This window comes from Alnus glutinosa, chromosome 8 (assembly GCF_958979055.1).
Source record: "Alnus glutinosa chromosome 8, dhAlnGlut1.1, whole genome shotgun sequence".
NCBI classification, from domain to species: Eukaryota; Viridiplantae; Streptophyta; class Magnoliopsida; order Fagales; family Betulaceae; genus Alnus; species Alnus glutinosa.
The window spans coordinates 14121194-14145682 of record NC_084893.1 but is presented as its reverse complement, the minus strand read 5'-3'; the positions used below and the strand labels follow the sequence as shown (position 1 = coordinate 14145682).

Here is a 24489-nt window from a genome sequence, read left to right as displayed (position 1 = left end):
TTATTGTGAGGTCTTGTGTTCCTCTTCGTTCTTGAAAGAACTCTTTGAACTTATCAAGTTAATCTTGTGGCATTCAAACAACCAAACTTATCACCTTGATTCTTGAGAGATTCTTAGGTTTCTTGGTGTGGTGTTTCAATCCTTCGTAGTCTTGGTTTCTCATCTAGTTAGGTGACGGGTCAAGGCTCAACAAATCTTGTCTACACGATCTTGGGGTTTCAAACCATCATTGTTATCGGGTTTCATCACAATTGTTGGTGGAGTTCATATCATTTGGTATTAGAGCTTTGGTTCTAAGACAAGTTTGACTATCTTTTATTTTCATTTTTTTTTATTTCCTGTTTCCTGTTGTGAAAAAAAAAAGGTACACGATCCCAGTAAGAAATTTTTTTCCTTTCAATCTTGTTTCTCACCTTATTCAAGTTCTTGACCTTTTTGATGAGTTTTGGTTGTTTCTCATTTTTGAATTGCTGGTGGATTATTTTGAATTAGTTTCTTGAAGTTCGATTAAGAACTAAGAAGACACAAAAGAGTGGAAAAAGGCAAGAGTGTGGGAGACCATAAGAGGGTAAAAGCCATTTAGAGTGGAAACACGAGTGCAAGTGTATCAATTCTTGAGTGAAACATGTGAGGTAGTGCTTGTGAGGATTCTAACCTTGTTTTGCAGATTCTAAACATGTCCAATAATCAAGAAGAAGACACAACTGAAGAATTTCGACAACCTGCAGCTCTGAACCTCCAAATACAAGCGTTGTTAGGGGAGATGAGGCGTATGTTGAGGATTGAATTAGAACCTATTCACGAGAGGTTGGATAGGGTAGAAGCAGAAACTCCTAGGGGACAACAACGAGACAATCCCAATAGGCAGCAAGGTGGGCGTGTTCCGTGGCAGAATGTTGAGGAAGAGGCAGAGTCGGAGGAGTTTGATGAGCCATATTTGAACCGGGGCAGGTTTGAGCGTGGGTATGGGAATAGAGAAGCTAGGATGGGTAAGCCTAGGAGGGATAATGATTTAGGAAACATAAAGATTAAAATCCCATCTTTTCAAGATAAAAATGATCCTGAAGCTTATTTGGAGTGGGAAACTAAAATGGAGATGGTGTTTGATTGTCACAACTACTCGGAGATAAAGAAGGTTAAGTTGGTTGCAATTGAATTCACCGATTATGCCATTGTTTGGTGGGATCAAATATTGATTAATAGGAGGAGAAATAGAGAGCCACCTATGGACACTTGGGAGGAGATGAAAATGCTTATGAGGAAGCGTTTTGTACCCAACCACTATTATAGGGGATTTTATCAAAAGTTGCAGAGGTTAATTCAAGGTTCCAAGAGTGTGGATGAGTATTACAAGGAGATGGAGGTAACTATGATTCGGGCTAATGTAGAAGAGGACCGGGAAGCCACCATGGCTAGGTTTTTGCACGGTTTAAATCATTAGATTGCAAATATAGTCGAGTTGCAGCACTATGTTGAGTTAATGGATATGGTGTGAAAAATTAAATGGACTTCTAATTTAACAGTGTGTGTGAACAGTGTGCAACAAAATATTAAATGCGGAATTAAAGGAGACAAATATTTTGTTGATGAAGTGGAAACTCAATTAAGAGAAAAACTACTCCGGGGCAGCCAAACCTAGGATATCCACTATTCAGAAGACAAAGCTAGTTACAAAGTAGTAGCACTCACATACCCCTGATGCAGTGGTCGTACCTTGAACTCTGACATGTAACCCAACACGAACGCCTCCCAACCAGGTCTCCTACCTGAAGGGGTCTTCAATGGAATCTTTTACCTTAGGGCCAACCCCTAAGATAGACTTCACAATTGATCAAATTACACACTGGCAAAAGCTAGAGAGCTAGCAGATCTTCAATATCTCCCTAAACACCCCTTTCTAAGCTGTAAGGAATTTACTACTGAATTCTGTATTGAATGCATGCCTCGAGCCTTTTATTTATAGGCTTTAGAAGACCTAAAACAGGTCAAAATCAGAGTCTCTGGCACTCGCATCCGGAAGGTAGCCTTGGCGGTCCGGACGGGCTACTGTTTTCATATCTGAAAAGCAATTCTGGAAAATTCTGCATGGTCGTCCGGACACAAGATGTTTCCGTCCGGACGGGGACCATTGGACTATTATAATGGCCGTTCGGACCATCAATTTACATAATTTTTCGTTAGCTTTCCAACAACGCTGATTTCGTCCCAACCTATATTTGAGTAAAAAGTTATGTCCAAAATACCGGAGAGTGTCCGGATGGCTTGACTGAGTGTCTGGACGGTAAACTACAACTGCCTTTCCAAAATAGCGCTGAAAGCTTCCATAACAAGGCCGCGTCCGGACGGTGTTGCCCTAGCGTCCGGACGGTTGCACTTCGACTGCACGTAATTACCATAATAAGACTTTGAGCGTCCGGACCCTGAAGGCTGATGTCCGGACGGTTGAATTGGTGCATGTAATTTCCATATATGATGCTTGATCGTCCGGACCATGAAGATTGACGTCCGGACGGTTGAACTTTGTATGCACTACTTGCCTTATGGAGGATATCGTCCGGACGGGATCACACATCGTTCGGACGGTTTCCGCCGTCTTCCCATAACTGTGTCTTGAGGCAGAAACCCTAATGCTTGTCAAACACTGAATGGCGTCTGAACGGTATAGCCACGTCTTCCGGACGGTTTCACTGGAACACTGGGATTTTCTTGAACTCTGAAGAGCGTCCGAACGATTTGCCATTACGTCTGGACGGATGCAACCTTGAACTGTTCGAAGCTTCTAGACATTGATGGGCGTCCGGGCGAAAAGTTCTCGTCGTTCGGACGGATGTTGCTGACTGATTTGAATTCTGCACAGAGTCTTCTTGAAGCTCATAACTGAAGTGTAGACTTTGAATAAAACAGCATCCCTGTGAAAGCAACAACACTACATAGAAGTGATTTTGTCCAACAGAATGTAGCCAACAAAAACTAACATGGTGCATCAAGCCATAAAGGTGGAGGAACAATTCAAACGGAAGGGATTGGCTAGGAGGGGACAACCTATGGCTACCACCAGCCAGTGGAAGACAGCTCCAAAAAGGGATGGGCAGATTCAAAATAAGCCAAAATTTGAACCCTCTAAGAATGCCAAACCAACGACCACCACTACTTTAGGTAATACCGAGGCTTCTACTTCTAAAACACGTGATATTAAGTGTTTTAAATGTCAAGGGCGGGGACACATAGCCAGCCAGTGTGTAAACAAAAGGGTGATGGTGATAAACACCTAAGGAAAGCTTGAGTCGGAGAATGAGGAAGAAGTAGATGATGATGACATGCCACCTTTGGAGGATGCCGATGATGAGCAAAATGTTGTGGTTAGAGATTTATTGGTAGCAAGGTGAGTTCTCAATGTGCAGGTTAAGGAGGAAGAAAGTAACCAAAGGGAGAACTTGTTTCATACTCGGTGCTTTGTAAATAACAAAGTTTGCAGTGTCATTATCAATGGAGGGAGTTGCACAAACGTAGCCATCACTTATTTGGTGGAGAAATTGGCCTTAACCACCTTGAAACATCCTCACCCTTACCGGCTTCAGTGGCTGAATGAATGGGGCGAAATCAAGGTGACAAGGCAAGTGTTGGTGGCATTATCCATTGGCAAATATGAGGATGAGGTGCTTTGTGATGTGGTTCCTATGCATGCATGCCATTTATTGTTGGGAAGACCATGGCAGTATGATCTGAGGGTTACGCATGCTGGATTCACAAATAGGTATTCTTTCACTCTTAAAAGGCAACCTATTACTTTTATGCCATTAACTCCAAAACAGGTCAGGGAGGACCAACAAAAGTTACAAAGATCAAATGAAAAAAGAAAAAAGAAAAAGAAAGGAAGGCCGAAATTGAAAAAAAAGAGTTTAAAAAAAAAAGAAAGAAAGAAAAACATTGATCAGAGTGAAAAAGAAAGAGAGAGGATTTCGGCCATAGTGAGAGCAAGAGAGGAAAAATTCAATTACATTGCAAAAAAAAAAAGTGAGATCAAGAGAGCATTATTTTCACACCAGCCCCTTATTGTACTCATGTACAAGGAGGCTCTTTTATGTATTAATGATCTCGTCGGTGCTTTGCCGAGCAATATTGTTTCTCTTTTGTAAAAGTTTGAAGATGTCTTTCTCGAAGAGGTACCTTATGGCTTACCTCCAATCCGAGGGATTGAACATCAAATTGATTTCATACCTGGTGCATCAATTCCAAACCGACCTGCTTATAGGAGCAATCCTGAGGAGACCAAGGAACTTCAGAGGCAAGTAGGTGAATTATTGGAGAAGGGGTATGTGCGTGAAAGCATGAGTCCTTGTGCGATTCCGGTGCTATTAGGTCCTAAGAAGGATGGAACATGGAGGATGTGTGTTGACTGCCGAGCCATCAACAACATAACGGTAAAGTATCGTCATCCCATTCCTAGATTAGATGATATGCTGGATGAATTGCATGGTTCTTGTGTCTTTACAAAAATTGATCTTAAGAGTGGATATCCTCAGATTAGGATAAAGGAAGGTAATGAATGGAAAACTACTTTTAAGACTAACTATGGTTTGTATGAGTGGTTAGTGATGCCTTTCAGTTTAACTAATGCGCCGAGCACATTTATGCTTTTGATGAACCATGTTTTGCGTGCATTTATTGGCAGATTTGTAGTTGTGTATTTTGATGATATCCTAATTTGTAGCAAAAACTTGGAAGAACATGAAATGCATTTGAAATCTGTTTTGGAAATTCTAAGGAAAGAAAAGTTGTTTGCTAACCTCAAGAAGTGCACCTTTTGCACGGATAAGCTTGTGTTTCTTGGTTTTGTTGTTAGTAAGAGAGGAATTGAGGTGGATGAGGAAAAGGTGAAGGCAATCCAAGAGTGGCCAACGCCTACAACAATCAGCCAAGTGAGGAGTTTCCACGGCTTAGCTAGCTTCTATAGATGGTTTGTGCGTGATTTTAGTAGCTTAGCCGCCCCTCTTACTAAAGTCATCAAGACAAATGTGCCGTTTAAGTGGGGGAAAGAATAAGAAAAGGCATTTAATCTGATCAAAGAAAAGTTAACTAATGCACCTTTGCTTGTTTTACCTAACTTTGCTAAAACTTTTGAAATTGAGTGTGATGCTTCAGGAATAGGTATTGGAGTTGTTTTGATGCAAGAAGGCCGTCCAGTTGCTTATTTCAGTGAAAAGTTGAGTGGGGCAGCCCTAAATTACCCCACTTATGATAAGGAGATGTATGCCTTGGTAAGGGCTTTGGAAAATTGGCAGCACTATCTATGGCCAAAGGAATTTGTGATTCACACAGATCATGAATCTTTGAAGCATTTGAAAGGACAGCAAAGGTTGAACAAACGCCATGCCAAGTGGGTGGAATTCATTGAAACATTTCCTTATGTGATCAGATACAAGCAAGGTAAGGAAAATGTGGTGGCTGATGCATTGTCCCAAAGGTATGCTTTACTTTCCATTTTAGATACAAAATTGCTTGGCTTTGAATACATTAAGGATTTGTATGCACAAGATTCTGATTTTGGTGATGTGTTCAATGCATGTGACAAAGTGGCGTTCGGTAAGTTTTATAGGCATGATGGATTTTTGTTTTGGGAAAATAAACTGTGTGTGCCTATGTGTTCTTTGCGTGAATTGTTTGTGAGAGAAGCTCATGGTGGTGGTTTGATGGGTCATTTTGGTGTAGCTAAGACTTTAGGAATTTTGCATGATCATTTTTTTTGGCCTCATATGAAACGTGATGTGGAAAGAATCTGTGAGAAGTGTATCACGTGTAAACATGCTAAGTCTAAGTTGAAACCCCATGGTTTGTACACCCCTTTGCCAATACCTAGTGAACCTTGGACTGATATTTCTATGGATATTGTTTTAGGTTTACCTAGGACTAAGAGGGGGAGAGATTCAGTTTTTGTGGTGGTAGATAGATTCTCCAAGATGGCACACTTCATTGCATGTCATAAAACCAATGATTCATCACATATAGCTGATTTGTTCTTCAAAGAAATTGTTAGGTTACATGGCATGCCTAGGACCATTGTTTCTGATAGGGATGCAAAGTTTTTGAGTTACTTTTGGAAAACTTTGTGGGGAAAGTTGGGAACCAAGTTGTTGTTTTCTACTGCTTGTCATCCACAAACGGATGGTCAAACTGAAGTAGTAAATAGAACTTTGTCTTCTTTGTTGCGTGCTATCATTAAAAAGAACTTGAAAACATGGAAAGATTGTTTGCCACATGTTGAATTTGCTTACAATAGAAGTATACATTCTGCAACTAAGTTTTCACCGTTTGAAATTGTTTATGGCTTTAACCCATTATCACCTTTGGATTTAACTCCTTTACCTTTGAGTGAACATATGAACTTAGATGGCAAAAAAAGGGCAGAATTTGTAAAGATGATTCATGAAAAGGCACGGTTGAACATTGAAAGGAGGACTAAACAACATGTCCATCAAGCCAACAAGGGACGCAAGAAGGTAGTATTTGAACCAGGAGATTGGGTTTGGTTGCACTTAAGGAAGGACCGTTTTCTGGAGAAACGGCGTTCAAAACTCCTACCTAGGGGTGACGGACCATTTCCAAGTAGTGGAACGCATCAATGATAATGCCTACAAGCTTGACTTACCAGGTGAGTATGGTGTTAGTGCAAGCTTTAATGTTGCTGATTTGTCTCCTTTTGATGTAGGTGATGATTTGAGGACAAATCCTTCTCAAGAGGGGGAGAATGATGCAAACTAAGGAGCTGGACATGCTAATCATACACGTGGGGATGGAGCTGAAGTTGTACAAGACCCTTTGTCACTTCCTAGTGGCCTAATTACAAGACTTAGAGCCAAACGTTTCAAGGAAGCACTAAATGGGCTAATCCAAGAGAATTGGGCTGATTCTAAAAAGACCAAGATGGGCTCAAATAATAATCAAGGCTTAGTCCATGTCATCAAAGCAATTGAAGAGGCTAATTAGCATGCAAAAACGTGACCAGCATGGTCTGACCATTAAAGGGTGTGAACTTGTTGAGTTTCAAGGATATTAAATAGGGGAATGAACTTGATCTTGGTTGGTTATGTTAAATACATTGAATTTAGTCATTTAGTTATTTTTGGTTGCCTCTAGAAGTCCAAGAGACCTAAAAACGTGGGGACTTGTTTATGTTGATGTTTGTGTTGCTTTTAAAGCTGTAGTTATGACTTTTCCTATTCTTGGAGGGTTGTCCCAAGTATATAGATGAGCATTATGAATTTTGTAGGCAAATATTGTTTTCAGAAAAATTATTATTATTGTGAGGTCTTGTGTTCCTCTTCATTCTTGAAAGAACTCTTTGAACTTATCAAGTTAATCTTGTGGTGTTCAATCAACCAAACTTATCGCCTTGATTCTTGAGAGATTCTTAGGTTTCTTGGTGTGGCGTTTCAATCCTTCATAGTCTTGGTTTCTCATCTAGTTAGGTGACGGGTCAAGGCTTAACAAATCTTGTCTACACGATCTTGGGGTTTCAAACCATCATTGTTATCGGGTTTCATCACAATTGTTGGTGGAGTTCATATCAGCTTGGCATGGAAAGAAAACGTGTGTGGGCTGCATGGAGGAAGACGTGTCTTGCAAAGGAAAAGAAACGTCTCCTAATTTGGTGCCCCCACTCTTCACGTGTACTGCTGCCCTGGTATAGAAAATAACGTGTGCAACCAGCTTTGGAAAGAATTAAATTCACTCAAGAATAAAAATGCCGCACGACACTGCTCGATTACAAATAGGCAAACCGAAAATTCCCTTGTGCAGCACATGTCCTTGTTTACATTTTGAACTTAGCTTCCTTGTATCTTCTGTTCGGTGCTGCTCCCTCCTAATGCTGTGTTAAATTATGAATGGAAGAATGCCACGTGACTTGGCATGGTCCCATCCTACATGCCCATCACACCAAAAAAAATATATTAACAAAACGGTCCTCCAATCACTAGCATTTCGGTTCATTTCCCTCTTTTGTTGCAATTTCACATAAAGACCACTATTATTTCTCAAAGTCCTGCAAAACACTAAAACACAAAAACTAAACAAAAAAACATTAGAAAATAACAAAGCTAAAGGTTTAACAAATGTAAATTAAGGGGTCCAAATATACAATATTTGACACTCATCAGTGCGCTTGCGAGTACTTTAAAACTCACAACAATGAGCTTGTCCCTATGGTCACAGAGGTTACTAGAATGATGTTTGGCCTTGGATTTAATGGTTGTCGTGATCGATGCAACCATGCTTGTGTGGTGGTCACTATAGACGGACTTCACTAGTGGCGCAGGCCACCTGAGGTCGGTCGGGCCACTAGTGCTGGATGGTAGCGTACAATATCTGGGGCACCGGTGTTGTATTACAAGTCTCGGGGCAGCTCCAACCCTACATGGAAGAGGTCAATATCCTATAATAAACCATATGGAATACATCTATGACTACATATACGATTTCTCCCCTATAAATACCACACCCCTTCGTGATTTATGTGCATTCTGACCCTTTAAGCCACTGTTACTATAGTGAGAGAATATTCTGCTTCAGTGTGAGGAAGGCATTTTCGCTCTATGGAGGGATTCCTAAAGAATGAGAAAGCATTGGAAACACTGTCTTAAGAGGGGAAACATTGAATATTTGAATCTCAAGAAGACACAAAAAAATATTTAAATGGTCACCATGGCATGCATCTTGAAAAGAGCTTTTTGGAATGGGGTCATATGCAAATCTCTGAGACCTGGAGCAAAAGTTATGCCCGTTTTACAAAATACTATGCAAAGTAGTCAAACTTTAGAAAAGTCAACTGTGAACGTTCGACCTTGTATCAGACACGTAGATTTTATTTTTCTAAGCTATAAAAATGGTGTTTTGGGGCTAGGGTTCTATTATATGCGTCCCTTAACCCCATGAACGATCCAGCAGCCCCTGGAGAGAGAAAGAAAGAAATGGAAGGCAATATGAGATTTTGAGAATAGATTAAGAGAATGATGTGTGCTTGGAACATGAGGACTTAAAGAAACCTTCAAGGGTAAGATTCTAACACCCTCCCCTTTCAATTTCTTGAAGTTTCTACTGATTATCGGTACTTATGTTTACTATTTCGAGATTTATGAGATATTGGTATGTGTTGGGTTAATGGGCTTGTTGTTTAAGATTTCTATGATGAATCTTAGGGTGATTGATGTTGTTTATTGAGTGGGTAGGTTATAGTTTTGTTAAGCATATGTTATTTCATTATTTTTATCATGATTAACAGACTATTTAGAGAGATTAAACTTAAACCCATGTGTTTTAGAGAGGTATTAAGATAAATTTGTTGTTGGGTTAGTAGGTCTAAGTTTACAAGTTGGATATTATGAGTTTGAAGTTGCTTTATGGGAACATTAATGATGATGGGTTAGAGATTAGATGTTTATGGATAGACATTGATATGTGTGAAAGTTATATTTGGGCTTAGAATCGTATTAAGAAATAAAATCAAGCTTTGGATCATGTCAGAATGGGTTAAGTTAGGACCTTTTAGAATTGGGGTTCTGCTAGACTGAAAGAATGTTCGATGTCAATCATTCAATATGAATACCGAACGATCTATCCTGATTGTTCAACACAAGTACCATACGTTCAATGGTCATGCAGAATGACCATTTTGCCCTCAAAATAGTTTTAGGAGTATTTCAGCTTACATTAAGACTGATGATAGACCCTTTCACAGATTTGGATGTTATGGACTGTCAAGGGTTTTACCTGCTGAAAAATCATGACTAAGGTAAGTAAAACTCACATGGATACTTGTTATTATCATTTTCTACATAGCATGATTATTTTGTGTTAGACCTCTAAGCTTCAAGAGAATGTGTGCTTAGCTTTAAATAGAAAATTCTTCTTGGAGGCTTGACAAGTTGAAGAGGAGAAGAACATGGCAGGAGGCCATCCCAGCACCACAATGAGCGGCAAAATTCATAATAGGGTGTTGATGTAGTCTTTTCCAAGTAACAATGATTTAATTGTATTTTAATTTGGGATTTTCTATATGCATGATGGTTGTATAACTGTGAGAATTGATCTTAATGTTTATATTCAATCATTATGAATTTCTTATCTTGTCTTAGAAAGTCTTTTATATTGATTGAGCTCAATCCTTCATAATTTCTGTGATTATGTGAATGATTGTTATACAACGGTTTTAATTGATATATGATCAAGAGAGTTAGATAGGCCATGCCTAGGAAAGACGGATTGTACTACACCCTAATTTAGTGTAATTTAGGTAGACAGTTCGTACCAATCGAAGATGGGTTATACTATTCCATTGATTTTGTGTATCCTATTAAAGACATAGCTAATCCATAACTAGGGAAGAAGGGTCGTACCGCATATCATGCATAGTATGCATTTTCCTTGTTAATTTATAATTGACCATTGTTATAGGTAGACAGTTCGTACCAATCGAAGATAGGTTATACTATTCCATTGATTGTGTGTATCCTATTAAAGACATAGCTAATCCATACCTAGGGAAGACGGGTCGTACCGCATATCATGCATAGTAGGGCTGGCAAAACAGGTCACCCGACACGACCCGTTAAGACCCGCGACCCGTTTAGCCTAGACCCGGACACAACCCGTTTATGTTAACAGGTCGGGGCTCCAGACATGACATGAACACGATTATTTCATGGGTCACCCGACATGACCCCGTGAACCCGTTTAACATAATGGGTCGAATCGGGTCGACAAGACTCGACACGACCCGTTTGACTCGTTTAGCTTAAAGGAAAAAAAAAAAAAAAAAAACCTTTTGATCCAAATTTCTATTTCACTCAATACCTCTTATGAAACAGCAAGCATAAGCAAAATCCAGATATCGGTACAACATTGGAAAAAACTTGATAACACATATTATCATAAGGCTTAGCTGCGGCTACATACATGTATATATATGCATATACATTCTTTCAGAAAGCATACAAACATACATAAGCAAGTACTGACACATAAAAATTAAACATTCAGCTAAAATATATTCCTACAAAACGAAGAGAACCCATAAAGTAAAGTTTCAGGGTATTTCAAATTTCACACCAGAAGAGAGAGAGCAACAATAACAACAACAACAAGCCCCAGAAACAAATAAGAGGTATTTATGAAATTGGAAGAAGACTCAGAAACAAATAATGGGCAGTTATGAAATTGGAAGAAGACTCAGAAACAAATAATGGGCAGTTATGAAATTGGAAAAAGACCCAGAGCAATAATTGAATATTACCAAATCCATTTGTTTATAGCATAAATGTATTGAAATTTCTTCACAAAAAATTTCCATTTGTTCACAAAAAAAATTTCTATTTGTTCACAAAAAATATCTTCACCAAAAATTTCTGAACAGATTTTGAACAAGCAGGCAAGCATCATAGATTATCGGATTATGATTTTATACCCACAATAATGAGGCTATAAAAAATTAAAAATGGAAATCAACTAACATACTTGTAACGCCCCGAATTTTGAGCCTGCAAATTCGTAAGCAGAAACCTCCGGTTTCCACGTGACATTACTACAGATAAACTCTCGCAGCGGAATATATTTTTCTTCTTCTAAAGCCTTAGGAATTGATAGCATAACACATTTAGAGCTGACTAAAATACCTCGATATGTTTATTAAAAGTTACTTAGGTTTATCTTTACATCCTATATGCACACTAGGTGCATCAAAATTAGTGGCACAGGTGGCACATAAGCATATAACATAAAACATGTCGAACATGACATTGTTATAAATATTTACATGCCATAAAACAAAATACATATAAGCGCAACTAGTAATTTCTAAGCTAGCACATGATAGTTCGTTGATGGTTTCAAAAACCATCAAAATTGGCATATGGGTCCATGCCTTCATTCTCCAGATCTGTATCAGTAACTATGCAAATATGACGTCATCATATTTACATAGACAAACAAGTGAGTCATCCATTTTCATATCTAAGTTACCATCAGATTAATAACAGTTCATAAATAATATAAATGCAAGAGTTGTATGAATATGCATCGTAGTAACCATTTAGTTTGTGTTTTATGATCATCTTACTTCAGACCTCTCGTTCTTAGGTATCCAAACCCGTTCATGTCCTTTGCCTCACACTTAAAGTCTTACCTGTTTGCACTGGAATCCTATCGGTCTCAGCATTAGTTATATATTAGGACTTTGGACTCACCCTGGGTCACTATGAACCCCCTGGATCCACTGACTAGTCTTCCTTCCACTTGCTACTAAATCAGCTTTGTTGATGGCTATCTCATCAGCCGTTATATTAATTGGACACAACATGCAATGCATGAACAACCACATGCAATAAACACACACCACACAGTCCTAATGAAACATAGAATCATTCCTCAGTAAGTACATCTATACTTACTCTCCTTGGTGTAGTTTCTTAGCTCATTTTCTGTAACAATTATACAAAGAAGATGATATATAATAACTTCAAGAACACCAAAGTGGTTGTGTGGTAGAAGGAGAGAAAAAGGGAGAGAAAACCAAAGCAAAAGCTTTCTTGAAAGTTGTCTAGGATTTGTGTGGAAAAACAAAGGGCCTTGCATGCTTATTTATAGGAGGAAAACAGGGGTATTTAGGTCCAAAATGTAATAAAAGAATTAGCTTATTGGATAATGTCTTGCAAATTTGGATTTTAGAATTTTCGTCCAACTAGAGGGCAGCCTACTCCGAGAATTATTTCGATGGTCAAACCTACTCCGATTGACGTGAAATTTTGAGGGTAGATAGAGGACTTCATGAAAAACATTTTATCTTTTTGGTTCGTCCCATTTTGAGTTCGTTTTGACTTAGTTTCAATCAAGTCAAAGTTTTTGTCTATAAAGCCAAAATATCTTTTATCCACTTTCTGCGTTCACACTTGCTTTATTGATTTTTTTTCTTTCTTGTCATGATTACTCTTGAGATATCCTATCCTTTCATCATTACTCTTGTTTTTTATACATAAATGTTTCTAGTAGCATGGAGATATTTTTCTTGACAGTTTTTCGTTTAATATCGACAGTTGGGTTATTTAGGCTCGGGTCAAAAAGTCAACTGGTGGACTTTTTACTAACTTTTGCCACATGGTAGATCTTTCTTTTGTAAGCACAATGGTTTTTGAATTATCTAAATCTGAGTCTGTTTGACCTGTTTTCGGTTTAATCAAAGTTTAAAGCTTAAATGTTACTTTTAGGTTTTTAAGGGTTTTTAAGTTTTGATCTTTTAATTTTTTTCAAAACAACTTTAGGTTTGCTTATAAAAACATGTGGATATTGTCTCCTCAACAATATCAATGATTTCTTAAGAGCTTGAAATTACTGGGCGTTACAATACTGGCAGACCCGGCGGTACCGGACGCGACATCGGCCGGAGAGAGAGAGAGAGAGAGAGAGAGAGAGAGAGAGAGAGAGAGCGGCAGAGAGACGGGGAGAGCAGAGACTTAAGGGAGAAAGCATCGAGTGCGGTGACTTGGCGAGGCTGAAGGAGAAGAGAAGGGCAGCGGCGCGGCGACTCGGCGACTTGGCGTCGTCGGCGAGGCTGAAGGAAAAATCCAAAAAGAAAAAGCTAGGGTTTTCTTTCACTTTTCTCACTTTTCCGATTTTGTTTGTTTTTTCACTGTTTTGAATTTTGATTCTTTGAGTTTTGAATCTTTTGTTTTCAACCTTTCATAAGTTTTCACTTTTCAGATAATTCCCATTTCCGGGTTTTTCCCCCCAATTTCCCATTTGGGCCATTATCCTTTTTTTTTTTTTTTTTTTTTTTTTTTTTTTTTTTTCTTTTAAAAGAAAAAAAAGAAAGAAAAAAAAGCTAATCGTGTCTGGCGGGTCACCCGCGACCCGACCTGCCAAACCAAGATAAACAGGTCGACCCGTTTATGACCCAAACCCGTTTAAGGTAGACCCAAACCCGCTAATTTCGTGTCATGTTCGTGTCGGGTCGTGTCAAAATTGCCAGCCCTAATGCATAGTATGAATTTCCCTTGTTAATTTATAATTGATCATTGTTATGCAGTGAGTGGTAAAATCAATCTCTTATTCTTTCTCTCATCACTCCAATCTTTATTTTTATGTCTTTAGTTTTATGCATTTAACTTAGTTATAAACAAAATCAAATCAAACTCCTTTTAATTAAGTTATATTTAATCTTGAAAAACTTGATAGCAATTCTTATGCAGTCCTTGAGGTTTGATACCCTCAATATAGCCATATCCTACAAGGATTTGTACTATTGTGAGTGGTAATTTTATTATTGATATATTTTGGTAAACAAAAGACCAAATCACGCTGCCTAAATTATTTACATAATTTAGTGTTGAATTCTTATGTACTTAAAAAGGGAGTTTAGGTAGAAATTGTGAAGACCTGTTAGCTTTCTAAGGGTTGCCGGTGTGCTGTTACTTTGCTCGTGTTGAAGTCTATCTTAGGGAGGAGCCCTAAGGTAAAGGAATCCATAGAAGGCCCTTCAGGTAGGAGACTTGGTTGGGAGGCATTCACGTTGGGTTACGTGTCAGAGTGCAAGATTCGATCGCTGCATCGGGTATGTGAGTGTTACTATCTTTGTACTAGCTTTGTCTTCTGATAGTGGATTTCCTGAGTTTGGCTGCCTCGGAGTGGTTTTTCCCTTAATTGAGTTTCCACTTCATTAACAAAATATTTGTCTCTTTTAACTGTGCACTTTTGATATTTTGTTACATGTTGCACACACACGGTTAAATTAGGAGTCAATTTTTAATTTTCAATTGGTATCAGAGCATGTACACTCTGTGTAGATTAAATTCTTGAGTGTGATCCATATTTTGTTGACTTCTTTTATCATGAATTCATTCTATGTTATCTAAAGAGAATTTTGATACTGAGCTCCTTAAGAATTTTCTTAAACTGAGTCAAAATTCTAAAAATTTCAATAAAGAGCTCAAAAAGGTTAAGCAAAAAAAAAAGTGTCATTGATCATTAAACTATCTGAATCACATGCTTTGATTGACTCTTTGAAATCTGAGAATACCATGCTATTTAACACTATTGATACACTTGAAAATAAATTAAAAGAATCTGAAGATATCTTCAAAAAATTCTCTAGTGATAATTTTTAAAAAGCATGCTTTGTATTCATACAGATATTTCTAACAAGTCTGACTTAATTGTTGATGATTTGAGTGCTTCTAATTCACATGCTTCTGATTTTGAATTAGATTCTATTTTTATTAAGCTTATGATAGTAGATACAACTTGTTTAGATAATTCTGAAATTCCTTGCTTAATTGACGGTGAGAAGCCTAAATCTATGGAATCAGGAACACTAGGTAAGTTTGTTCCTACTTGTCATAATTGTGGGAAGATTGGTCATATTAGACCAAATTGTTATTTGTTGAAATCTCACAGGCCTTAGAATAAGCAGGTTGCTCCTAAAAATGGCAAAATTGAAAATCCTTCTTCTGATAAATATGTCCCGCCCCATAGGAGACATTTATCTCAAGAAGGTAAGAACTTTGTTTTGTGTAAGAATGCTAACCCTAAAATTGCAAAACTTGTCAAGAAGCATTTTAGGAAACAAAGTCAGCCTACCTGCCATCACTGTGGTGTCAAAGGACACATTAGACCACACTGTCTTCAGATCCGGCATCAGAAGCCTCGGATCAAAGACAGGCAAGTCTAGATCTAAACCTTTCAAGCCTCATCATGCTTCTCGGCAAAAGTGACAATACCCTCAAAAGGGTTCTCCCTCATGCCATCACAGCAGCAAGAATGGCCACACCAAGGCCAAATACTTCAGAGAGAAGCCTCACAAGCCCAAGGAAATTCAGATCTATGAAAGGCTTGTTTACATGATGAAGAATGTCCTAGTCAGGTTGGACAAATTGGACATGGCTTACAACCTTACCTCACAGGTTAAAAGGATGAGATTATTCACCCCTTCTGGGGGAGTGGACTCACCTAGTAGAGGTGCAGTCTCATCATGCTTAAGATTTTGGTTCCTAAATCCTAGTGCATGTCAGGTATGTTTTGCATTGTATTGTTTATCATGTCATATCTTATTTATGCCTTGCAGTCTGTTTGAGGAACCATTTATTCTATCCCCATATTTTCTCTTGTTGTCTTGAGAAACTTCTGCAGATATTTTTTTTTGGGGATGACAGATAAAGCATGCTGCTTTTCTGTCTTGGTATTTCTAAACCTCTCTCCCTTAGGACAGGTTTGATTTTACCGCACATGCTAGGACCAGATATATTTTTTTTTTTCTCATAGCATGTTTTTGTTGTTTTTTTTTTTGTGTCCATTTTTATCAACAAAATAATAATAATAATAATAATAATAATACTTGGGCAAGAAGATGCGGAATTTTTATTTTTTCTTTTGATAGCTTTTCAGATATTATATATATTTTTGCCTGATATTTCAGTTCATTGTGCATTGATTGAATATGCTTATATATGATTGAGAGTTTATGACAGATATCTGCTAAGTTTTCCTGTTGCATCTTAATGCTAGATAGTTGCTTTTCTCATGCGATGACAAAATTGTGCACTATCCAAAGCTCCCCCCAAGGTACATTTTTTTTTCTCTGATTTTTAGCTTTTGAAAATTCTAATGAGAGTTTTTTTTTTTTTGCTAAGATGGTCAAATAGAACCCATAAATTCTAGCATTCTTTCTAGGTTGTAGCACTGAGTGATAAAAAGTATTTAAATTTCAGTAATTATGGATAATTAAAAAGATCCACTGCATATTGTGCTATAAATATGTTCTTAAACTTGTCCCTATAGAAATAGTAAGTGACCAATTCATTGCGGAAATAGACGGTCACTAAAGGACTAAGTAAAAGAAAAGTGCTGCATCTTAGGGGGAGTGTATCAGATGAGGGTGACTAGGCCCTAGTAAAATAAGGTTTGACTTTTGACTAATCCATCACTGAATTTCTCTCTTGTTTAGAAAATTCAGTTGCTTTAAATCATATCAGCAAACATCATACCTTATTGAAAAAGCTTTCACACACAGACGCATAGCATGAGTTGAGCAATCTATTTAAAATTTCTATTTGTAGGGAAATTTCTGCTTATTGAATACTTAACTCTCAATTATATCTTTGCATATTTTTCAAATGTTATTTGACTGCTTTATCAGTTGATTATTCATGCGTATTCTTAAGCTATTTTTAGGAAAAAATATTCTTCTGCAAATTTTCCTCCAGTTTCATATTTTCAGTGTAAAGCGTCTGGACGGACTTGGCTTACAGTCCAGACGCATGCGGTCCTATCGATTGCTAGTCTAGCAAGTGGACCGTTTGGACACATTGGTAACACGTCCGGACGTGATCCTTATAGGTTTTTATCCGCCTCTTTGCTTTCTATGCCATTCACACACCACTGCATTTTTTATTGATTATGTCATGTTGTGTGTTTTTCTCGTGGATTTCTCCTAAGATTTTGGCATTCTCTGCACATCTCTTCTCATTCCATGATATTTTCTGTGTCTTCCTTTGTTCTTTCAAGTTTTTGTGCTTGTTAGAATATTGGAATATTTGTTGATTGGAATATTTTCTTGAGATATTGTGCATGAAAATCCTATTTTGTCCATGTGTTGGGTTGATATTTATATATATGTGCCATTTGGATTGCTATATTTGCTTTTGTAATTTTTTGGGCATCCAATTGACAGCCGTCATAATACCACATTTTTTTTTGAACTAACAGGATTTAATCTTTCTTGGTAGTGTTATTTTTGGATATATTTCTGTCTAAATCTTTAAAGGAATATGTCATCCAGTGGGTCCCAGCAAAGTGTCAAACATATGGATCCTTTGGAAAACAGACTGTTGTTGAAGTCATATATTCAATTTTCAAAGGTCTCAGGATTTAGATGAGCTTGTTCCCCTAGCTCATGCAAAGCCTTCTGTAGCATCTTCCTCATATCTATATCAGTTAGAGGTTTAGTGGTGAATCTTCTCATTTATCTTGCAGACCAGTTGCTTAGAGGATGTCAATATATGGATAACCAGTTTCAGGCTTTGCAAAATCAAGCGACTGAAGTTTTTCAGTCTTTGGTTCCAGGCTTCAGGAGCTAGAAGCCGAAATAGCATGAATCCAGCTTTATGTACGGATCTCTCTCTGTCACTTGCTTTCAGTGGATCAACAGAATTTGGTACTTGGAGGATTTTGGTTCCTCTCTCTCTCTCTCAGTTGTTTTACAAACTTTTGATTTTTTAGGCTACTTGCAGACACTTCTCTATTCTTTGTATTATTTTTGGATTTTAGAACTTGTTGTCTGTGGATTTTATATACTCTGTTTACCCTTGTCCTTTTGAGACATCAAGGGGGAGTATTTTATAGGTTTTTCTATACTCTGTTTACCCTTTGTCCTTTTGAGACAAAAAGTGGGAGTATTTTTATTTGGACCGGGAATATATTTTTAAATCGGTCAAGTGATTTTTATCCCAGAATGGCCAAATGGAGAGTTTGTTAGTTTTTGATTGGCTGCATTCTGTTGACAAAATCACTTTTATGTAATATTGATGTATAATAGTGATGCCGTACATTTCAGAATCTTCAAAGTATTTAGAGTTTATTTCTCTAATATGGAAAAAGCCTTATTATGACAAGTTGCAGTGTCTCAAGCTTCAAGAAGGCTATTTCAAGATGTTCAAAGAAGATTCTGTGCAGATTCTATGCATCTGTGTCAAGAAACCAAACAGTTCAAGGTTGCATCCATCCGGACGTCATGGCAACAGGTCCGGACGCTCTTCAGAGTTTGAGAAGAATTAGGTTTTCCTTTTTAGACATGTGTTGGAAGATAGCTTGCACCCGTTTGAATGTCAGGGCAACATCGTCCAGACGCTGAGATCCTTGGTAAGGAAATTGCATGCATACAATCTGCATCCGTCCGGACGACAGGGCAAAACCGTTCGGACGCGGTCCTGTTATGGCAATTACGTGCAAACAAAGTGCAACGGTCCGGACCCTAGGGCAACACCGTCCAGACGCGACCTTAATATGGAAACACGTGGAGCACGTTATAGAAAGCTTGTTGCACAGAAGACCGTCCGTAAGCTCAATGCTTCCGTCCAGATGCCGCCTAGAGAAATCAGATTCAGAGTCGATTTAGGTCTTCTATAGCCTATAAATAGAGACCTCTAGGCATGTATTATTTACAGAATTCAGTGTTGAATTCTTCTGTAATTAGAAAGGGTGTTTAGGTTGAAATTGTGAAAATCTGCTAGCTCTCTAAGGGTTGCCGGTGTGCTGTTACTTTGCTCATGTTAAAGTCTATCTTAGGGAGGAGTTCTAAGGTAAAGGAATCCATAGAAGACCTTTTAAAGTCAGAGACTTGGTTAGGAGGCATTTACGTTAGGTTACGTGTCAGAGTGCAAGATATGATCGCTGCATCGGGTATATGAGTGTTACTATTTTTGTACTAGCTTTGTCGTCTGATAGTGGATTTCTTCGATTTGGCTGCCCTGGAGGCACTTTTGATATTTTGTTACTCGTTGCACACACATGCGGTTAAATTTGAAGTCAATTTTCAATTTTCAACTTCCTTTGAGGACCTTGCCAATGAATTTAGTTGGACTGACGGCTAAAGGGTCGATTATGCGGGGCTAAGTGTAATACCCCGTATTTTAAGATATTAAATAAAATATCTTAAAATATGATTTATGACCTATCAATTAGTCAAAAGAATAGCTATGAATATTTATGTAAATAAATATGTATTTATTAAGAAGCATTTATAGTTTCAACTTAAGTTCCATCAGACCTTAAATTTTGGAACGACGAAAATAGTGTCAAACAAACTCCGTTTTAGTCGATTCAAAAGCCAGAACACTCGTCTCGAAGTCCTCTAGCTACCCTCTTAATTTTATAATTTTTTGGATTTCATTAAGGGTACGAAAACACCCACAAAACATAGTACCCTTAATTAGGACAAAAATTTAACATTATAATTTGTGGGCCCTCTTTAGTTCTTCATGAACCCAGCCCATAGAACTAGCCCATTCCTATTGCTGTGCTGTCCACAAACTCAGCCCAACTCTATGTGATAGGCCAGCCTTCATATACAAGTTGAAAAATTTACACATAGAAGCTTTGGTTCATCTAGACAGCACGACACCCATGTGCTGCCCCCTTGCACGCTTAGTTCCCTTCTCTTTCTTTGCAACAGCTCACCCCCCCTCTAGTAAGCTTGCTGCCCAAGTTCTAGTTTCAGCCATTAGATGTGATAAAACAAGCAATCAAAGAGAAACTAGCAAGTTGGAAACCAATCCTAGTTAGATAGAGATAAGGAGATATTTTGAGAGTAATCATTATTTTTGATGAGACACCAATACTTGCTCCCCGAGTAGATGTTATTAGCCATTAGATTCAATCAAATTGGTGTTATCCCAGCCGTCTGAAGTTTCTATATAATGAGATGCACCCCTCCTCAGTTTCACACATCTTCTTCTTCTTCCTTCTTCTCTATTTCAACAAGTTACTCTTCTCTTCTCTTGCTCAGTTTTAGTCACAGCAGAGAAGCCCTCAACCTCTTCCCTGTCCTTCTTTCATTTCAGCAAGGCAGAAAACCCAATTCTCTTCTTCTCCCCTCTGTCTTCTCATCGTTCTGGTCTTGGACAACAACTCTCCATCTCTTCTCTGTCTCTCGGCCAAGTGTAGCAAAAGAAGGATCCTCTCCATTACTTTGTTTCTCTCCCGGTCCCAGAAGTGAAGGTATAGAAGAAACAAAACTCAGTTCTCACCTTCATCTTCTTGTTGTCCCTCATTTATCTCAAACTCTCTCTATTTGCAGAAATAAAAAGAAAAGAGGAAGAGAACAGCAGCAACTCTCCCTCAAGTCTCTCTCTCTCTCTCTCTCTCTCTTCTCTCTCTCTCTTTTGGTTTTTTTGTAACAAGCTAGAAAAAGGAAAAGAGGATAAGAACAAAATAAAAGCAAAGAAAAGAAAGAAGAAAAGAAAAAAAAAATACAAGAGAAGGACCCACTTTTCTCTCTCTCTCTCTCTCTCTCTCATAAGTTCTTCTTATTTCTATTATTTTGATTTCTCTTTGATACATATGTGTCCCTCTTGGCCTCTTGTTCAGTCAACAAGCAAAAAGGAAATGGAAACAAAACAAAAGAGAAGAGAAGAGAAGAAAAAGGACAAAAGCTAGAACTCTAGACAATAACAAAAGAAAATGAATAAAAAGAAAAGAACAACAAAAAGAAACTTTTTGTACCTTTACAAAATTTATCCCTTTAGCTTTGGTAAGTTTCTAATTTAGCTTTGTTTATTTATTTCATGATTTTAAAGATATTAGTATTTTAAATGTTTATGATTTTATGAGTTTAAAAGTATTCTAATGTTTTTGTGTTTTATGTTGTTTTTAAACAGGGTATTTCAAGTGGCGTATTTTAGTAATAAATCACGCCGTTGTGATGCCCAAATAAAAAGTAAATATATTTTATAAAGCGCCATTACGCTGTGCAAATATTTTTAAGTGTTTTTTTATTAATACTAATGCCGTTATTCTGCCAAATTTCATAAAATAATTAATTATGTAGTTATTCTAAATCCACATGTTTAAAGTATAAAACCTGTTAACGAAGTTATTAAGTTTATATAAGCTATATGTTGGCTAAACTCTATTTTGGTATCTCACTGTTTCAGTTAAAAAACTGAAACAGTACCTGCTTTGATATTATTTAATTAAAGGTTCAGTTATTTTGGGTTGTAAAAATCATGAGTTTTAACTATTTGGAGTAATTACATTTTCTTCCCATGAACTACCAACTTGACCAAAATAGAGCATTCAACTATCACTGTTAAGTACTTTGCTCCCTTCTGTTAGTCTTCCTAGTTAAAATAGATGGTCAAAGGGTCACTTGAACCTCACGTGCCGTCTAAGCCCTTTTTATCTCCCATTTGCCCTCTGTTGAGTTTTGTAAAAGACGAAATTACCCTCCCTAAATATACCGCCCGAATTTGAAAATGATGGGGTGTTGAATTACGAATATGCCTTTACTTTATCATTCAAAAAACCTGAAATGCCCAGTGAAGAACTAAGACAAAGATTGAAGTTAGTGACCTAACTCACTAAGCGCCGCACAACCCGTCTTCTACACTTAGAAACCCTAGAAATTTTCTAGAACAAAAGACTCGCACTTCAAACCTGACGAACGCTGGATTCGCACGAAAAAAATTGGAACAAACCCAGATTTGCACTTAAAGGTCACACTTGTTTTAGGTATCGGCCGACTTTCACTTTTTCATTAAAATAAGAAAGTGTGTTGTTGTTGTCGAAGTCAGAGTGAAAGCAAAATTTCACTACGACATACTATGTGGTTGTTGTTGTTTTGTGCGATAAAGTCAATGGTTTTGTTGATTGTTTAATTTTTTTGTTGCTGTTTTGATTTTTTTTTCCTGTAGTGGTCCTGCACGGTTGTCATGTTTTCCCTTTGTCGGTGGTCTCGAATGTCTTTGTAATGGGGGAAAACGTTGGGAATAGGATGGTCCACAACTAAAAAATATGTTTTGGTTTATGTATAAAAACAATTGTCTCAAATGTGTAGATTACATTTTGTTCAACTTGAAGAGTTTATTTAATTGTTTAGAACAGATTTAACAATTAATCCATTAAATAATCACAATTAGGTACATAGAATCTTACAACTTGAAATTATTCTTTGTATCTAAAGTACTGCCTCTATAAGCATTAACAATTAATATTTACTTTGACTGACTTTTTACTTTTCCAGAAATATATGTATACTAGACCTAAAGTTAATAAAAATACCTCTAATCTAGGGTTTGATAACATAATGATATTTTCATATATATGAAGCTGATAGGTAAGCACATGTAGTAAAAATTTGCCCTAACAACAAAAAATCAAAATCTTAAAAACTTAAGCTAACATAAAAATGAATTCAAGCAACTCATACACAATTAATCATGCGTAAATACTCATATTAGTTTATACCTTATATGTGTAGTGTCAAGCACCCGGCATATACAATGGCAAGCAATGATGTGATTTTTAGGGTTCATTATGGGGGCCGATTTGATCGGCGACATAGGTGTACGTATATTGGTGGGAATATAGGGTAGTATGAAGAACCTTATGACCTGGATCGTCTGTCATTTTTTTAGATCGAAAGAGTAGTTACAAAATTTGGATACCATCCAGGTGACCTTGTTTACTATTGTGAGGCGGGTAAAGAATTAGAAGATGGGTTAGTTCTGTTAACCTCAGATGAGGATGTCGTCAAAATGGCTAATGTATTTTTAGGCCATAAACTTGTTGTGCTGTACACTGTTGCCTTTTCAAATTCTGCTGATGTGAGTGAGGTTAAAGAGGGTGAGGATAATGGAGTTGAGGAAAGGAGGATGAAGGTTGTAAATGACCCATACTGGAGGGCATTGATGAGTGATGATGAGAGCGATGCATGGGACATGCTTGATGAATAAGAAGATAATGATTCTTATTTTGATGAGGAGGGTGATTCTGAAGAGGGTGGTGATTCTGGTGAGGAGGAGGGTGGTGATGGTGAGGAATGTGGCCATGAAGAGGCAGCCCAACAAGATACCACTCATGTTGGTGGGTTAGGCGATCCGTCTAGATTGTTGGATGACGAGGAAGAGGATGAGGTATCCTCTAATTTGGCCAGAAGTAATGTTTTGGTAAGTCCTCCTAAAAGTGATGAGGAGTTTGAGGCGACTAGTGGGATTTAGTGTGTTACTAGGGTTTCTCAATTCGAAGATGTGGACATGGAAGACCCGCATTTGGATGTGGGCATGTCATTTGATTCAGCAGCTCAGTTTAGGAAAGCTGTGAGGGAATACAATTTGTTCAGGGGAAAGGATGTTGAGTTCACAAACAATGATGGGGACCGGGTCATTGGAGTCTGCAGGAATAATGCCAAGGGTTGTCCTTGGAGAGTTTATGGTTCATTGGTATCGGGTGAGATGACTTTTATACTTAAGTCACTGAACCCTGACCACCGGTGTACAAGATGTTACAAGTCCTCAATTGTAACTTCTAGGTGGATTGCGGACAAGATGTTCCACAAATTCAAGATACAGCCAAACTATCCACTTGCATCTCTCTATGACAATGTAAAAAGGAAATGGAATGTGGATATCAGTTTTAGGCAACTGTACAGGGCTAAGGTGAAAGCCAAAGAATTTATAGAAGGTAAGAACAAAGAGCAGTACAAGCGGCTATGGGATTATTGTGCAACAGTTAGGCAAACAAATAGAGGGAGTAAAATGTTGATGAAAGTTGAACGACCTACTTTAGATGTCCCACCTACTTTTCTACGGTTGTATATGTCTTTGGCAGCATGCAAAGACAGTTTCAGACAGGCTTGTAGGCCTATGATAGGTGTGGATGGATGCTTTCTCAAAGGACGCTATAGGGGGTAACTGTTGTCTGCTGTTGGGAGAGATCCCAATGACAACATTTATC

The 24489-nt window shown here is 37.8% G+C and overlaps 1 pseudogene; it reads left to right on the top strand.

Annotated features, from left to right (window-relative positions):
• The first annotated feature begins 676 nt into the window (after positions 1–676).
• On the top strand, positions 677–23753 carry LOC133876147 (uncharacterized; annotated as a pseudogene).
• Positions 23754–24489: the final 736 nt, after the last annotated feature.